The sequence below is a fragment of the Oryx dammah genome, unplaced genomic scaffold (genome assembly GCF_014754425.2).
Source record: "Oryx dammah isolate SB20612 unplaced genomic scaffold, SCBI_Odam_1.1 HiC_scaffold_23, whole genome shotgun sequence".
Classification (NCBI taxonomy): Eukaryota; Metazoa; Chordata; class Mammalia; order Artiodactyla; family Bovidae; genus Oryx; species Oryx dammah.
The window spans coordinates 123,938,988-123,944,037 of NW_024070207.1; positions in this window are offsets into that span (position 1 = coordinate 123,938,988).

Here is a 5,050-nt window from a genome sequence, read left to right on the forward strand (position 1 = left end):
CAAGACTAAAGTCAACCCCAAACAAAAGAACCCCAACCCTGTCCATACTGTGCCTGCTGGCAGAAGGCAACTCACATGGAAGATTCTCAATGGAATTCATGTGGTCTCACCTAAGGTTCTACCCAGGGTCAGTGCCTCCATGAGAAGTGGCCATGGCTACATGGGCTACCCCAAAGAATGTGGGTGGGCAGGCCATCTCCTTGCTCTCTGTGTTCATCACCCCGCCTTGATGGAGGCCATGGCCTCATCGAAGTAAAGTCTACACCCTGCAGTTGGTGGCCCACCCAAAGCTATAGGCATAGCTTTCAAATCCAGGTCTGCCTTGTATTTCCAGGGCAAGTGTCAGAGAGGGACATAGGTCACCTTGGAAGTGGTTCTGCTTGTATATTTTTTAACAGTATTATTTGTATTTGCTTTGGTGGTGGAGGGTGGTATTTTTTTTTGGCAGTGCTGAGTCTTCACTGCTTTGTGCATGCTTTCTCTAGTTGTGGCAAGCAGGAACTACTTTATAACTGCAGTGTGCATGCTTCTAGTGGTGGCTTCTCTTGTTACACAGCATGGGCTCAGTAGATATAGTGCACGGGCTTAGCTGCCCCTCAGTATGCGGGATCTTTCCAGACTAGGGATTGAACCCGTGTCCCCTGAATTGGTAGGCCAACTCCTAACCATTGGACCACCAAGGAAGTCCTTGGAAGTGGTTTTGAAAAGAAGCACCAATGAGGTGGTGATTAGAAGTCTTTTGTTGTACCCACTCAAAGTTTAATGTTCTCGCCTCCCTCCTCCCTCCTCCTTCTTCAAGGTCTTTCATCCCTTTAAAGAAAATTGATTGTTTCTTCATCTGCCCATGTGCCCATGAGTTCTCCAGGAAGCAGGCACCAAGATGGATTTAGAAATGCAAAAGATGTATTGCAGAGGAATGTCTGAAGATAAAAAGGGAGGAGGAGGGATGGGGCAGGAGAAGATGCCAGACTATGATGCTGACCTGACAATGCTGAGCCTCCATGACAGTGAGCTCCAGAGCAAAAACCACCCTTAGCGGAGCCAGCATTGGGGAGAAATGGCTAGGGTCTTTGTAGCACCACCTTGTTCAGGCCTTGGCCAGGGACTGCCCTTGGAAGAGCATGACCCTGGCTCCAAAGTGGAGGCAGTTGGCCAAACAGACTCTGCAACTCATCACCAGCTTTTTCCTGAAGCTGGAAGAAAGATCTGGGCAGCACAACTCCATGTCTGCCAGAGCCAGCTACCTCTCCCCTGGGACCCAGCCCCACACCCAACTCCATGTCATTCTAGAAAGGCAACGAATTGAGACCCTTTGCTTTCTTGATCATGGGGATGAGCACATGTCCCACGGAAGGATGATCAGAATCAGCTTTTGAACATTAGGCAGAAGGCAGCGAGGGTCCCTCTCTTTTTCTCTGCAGGGATGAACTCTAAGGACCATGGCAGCTTACTGCTTCTGGGGAGCATGTTGTCACCTTGTGGATAAGCCTATCAGAGGATCAGGCAGAAGCAAACACAATCAAGAGATGGCACAAGGGGCAGGGAGGTGGAGACACACTGATGTGAGGGAGACACCTGTCTGAGCCACTTTCAATCCTTTTGGCCTCTTCCAATCCTCTTGGCCTCTGCCCTTACTCCAGCCACCGCTACCGAGATCAGATTTGTGCAGGCTTCACCCAGCACTGTGAAGACAGAATCTGTGCTATGTGCCACCCTCAGACTTCCCTGTGGCTGCACTGAGTTCACTTTTTCCCCAGAGGCTTCTTTCTGGTGGGACACCTGTGGGAGCTGCTCAGCACTCCCATGCACCACCCATCAATGTGAGAGGAGTCAACACCCATGGGCCATGCTTGATGAATTCAGGAGAGAGCCGATGAATCCATGCCTCCCTCTTCTGTCTCCAGGAAGGACAGTCCTGAGATGCCCTGGAAGGCTCTCCTGAAGATCCCACAACTCAAGCTCCAGTTTCCCATCCTGCCAGGCATCTTTTGCTGCCTTCCCTTTCCAATGCTGCTCCCAAATAGACCACTGGGACACAAGCCTTTGTCTTAGGTTCTTTTATGGAGGAACCTAGCTTATGACAGATAACAGTATGGGAGCACCAGGATCCAGCTATTCCTGAAACCACTGGCTTGGACTTCTCAATTCCTTGAGTCAATAAATTTATAGTTTCTTTTTTCTTTTTCTTTCTTTGCTGTGTGTGTGTGTTTAAGGTAGTTTGAGTTGAGTCTTTGTGATTTGCAATCAAAAAGAATTCAGTCCCACAACCCTATTCTCTTCTTCTAAGTCACTGATCACCCCCATTATAGCACCACCACATCCATCTTCCCAGTACTCTCCATATTCCCGGTCAGCTCCAGGAAGACAAAGCGTCATCACTGACTCCTCATCCATCTGCGCCCACTTACGAGCAGATGTCAAACCTTGCAAGCTTTCAGTGTTCTGCATCTAAAATGTGTCTCTTATAGATGGCACCTTGACCCTGAAGTGCCTGGGAGACCTCAGCTGTACCCGGTCGGGAAGGTAGAGAAGCCAATCTGGAGTACCTGAGAAGGTCAAGGCCAGACGTTAGTGTTCAGTTCAGTTCAGTTTGGTTGCTCAGTCGTGTCCAACTCTTTGCGACCCCATGAACTGTACGCCAGGCCTCCCTGTCCATCACCAACTCCCAGAGTCCACCCAAACCCATGTCCATTGAGTCGGTGATGCCATCCAGCCATCTCATCCTCTGTCGTCCCCTTCTCCTCCTGCCCTCAATCTTTCCCAGCATCAGGGTATTTTCCAATGAGTCAACTCTTTGCATCAGGTGGCCAGAGTACTGGAGTTTCAGCTTCAGCATCAGTCCTTCCAATGAACACCCAAGACGGATCTCCTTTAGGATGGACTGGTTGGATCTTCTTGTAGTCCAAGGGACTCTCAAGAGTCTTCTCCAACACCACAGTTCAAAAGCATCAATTCTTTGGCCCTCAGCTTTCTTCACAGTCCAACTCTCACATCCATACATGACCACTGGAAAAACCATAGCCTTGGCTAGATGGACCTTTGTTGGCAAAGTAATGTCTCTGCTTTTCAATATGCTATCTAGGTTGGTCATAACTTTCCTTCCAAGGAGTAAGCGTCTTTTAATTTCATGGCTGCAATCACCATGTGCAGTGATTTTGGAGCCCAGAAAAATAAACAGCCACTGTTTCCACTAGTGAGGGATCATCAAAACCAAGAGCCTGGATGAGGTTGCTGAAACATCTTGACCGAGGGGAGGATCGAGGCTGGAGCCTACAAGCCCATATTTACAGACTGGAGGAGAACAGTGTTCACTGTTGGTCTCCCCAACATTACAGGTATGTTACACAGGCCCAGAGGAAAGCTCAGTAGCAGAATTTCAGGTGCTGCAGAAGATAAAGAAAGACCCAGGAGGCAGCAGAGCCCTCACTGAGGGCCCCCTTCCTCTCAGATGGACTCCGTCTGGGGCATCACAAGGATGAGGAGGTGAAAATGAGTCTCTATCTTCAGCCACATCTCTGAGTATCGAGGCTCCCTCCAAGATAGCTCCCTTGTCATCACTGATCAGATCACAGAAGATGATTGACTGGGGCAGAAGTGCAGTTTGGAGGGCAGAGAACCAATTTATGCCCTCTTTTCTAGGCTCAAATCTCTCACTTGTTATCTTTCTCATTTTTCCATTAAAAAATCTCTCCATTTCTGGTGGTTGCTGATCATGGCCAAGCAGCAGGCCTGAAATTTACTTAGTTCTGAATTTGTGCACAATTGAGGACCCAGCAAAGGTCCCCAGGCTTTGCAATCATGCTCAAACTGCATCAAAGGGAAATTGAAGAGGGGCTGGGGAGAGAGCTGACATTCCAGAAACCTGACTGAACTCGGCTTAGAGAGGCTTGGGAAGTGTGTGTCAGAATGACGATACAGCATGAGGTTAGCTGAGTAAAATGGGAGGTGACAACTGATTGTTGAGAAGGCATCTTAATGAAGTTTCTAAGGGAGGAAAGGATACTTGCTGACAGACAGTAGTTGCTACTATGATAGCAGACAATTTTCTGGGGCCTTGAGTAGGAAGGTATTTTGTCTTAACCAATGCGCCCATATTGCAAATGCCAGATGGCTGGTGCACACAGCACACACTTCATAATGACATTTACAACCTCAGATGGCAGAATTCTCTGCTCTTTCTTTCCAAACATACTGCTTCTAACATGTGCCTTTGAGGACTATCCAGTAAAAGAGAAGATAAATTCATCAGTCACCATTCCTAAAACATTAGTTCCTCAAAATAAACTAGGGTTGCCCCAAAAGTTCATTTGGGTTTTCCCGTAACAGCTTATGGAAAAACCTAAATGAACATTTTGGCCAACCCAATACCTATCACAAGATGAAATAGAACCTGACCCTGAGCACCTGCATTTTTCCAGGAATATTTACTCCAATAAGATAACTGGGGGATTAGGAGAAGAGAGGTTAAACATCAAAAGGCAAAAACATTCCATTCACCGCCCTGATACTGGGGGTCTCCCGGGTCGCACACTCGTTTGCAAAGGGAGGCTTTGCACCTCCTGTCTTCCCGAGCCTCCTCACGTTATCTTTAAAAACCCGAGGACTGGCTTAGCACAGGAGTGTCAGATGGTCCTCACTGCTCTCAACATCATGAACTTGCAAATGAGGTAAGCAGTTGGTCAAGCCAAAGAAGAGTCCTGCCATCTAGCAGAAAAGTATCTGCCATAACGTCAAACCAGGGCCTGGCCAAGGATGGCCCTCGGACCCAATTCACCCCCCGCTCCCCCCCCCACACACACTTATTCACTCTGCCTGTGGTGTGTGGGCTGCAGATGTGACTGGAGCAGGCTGACAACTGAGAACCTGGAGACCAGCCAGGGTGTTGCCCTCTACTCCTACTCCCTCCTCTGTACCCAGAACCTGACTCTGGGTCCATGCTGGTCACCACTTACACACTGGGGCCACAGCTATGGGCAACTGCTGGGTGGTGAGCAGCCTGGGCCTCCAGCCAGGAGTCTGGGTTAAGATGACTCAGATGTCCAGAAGAGAG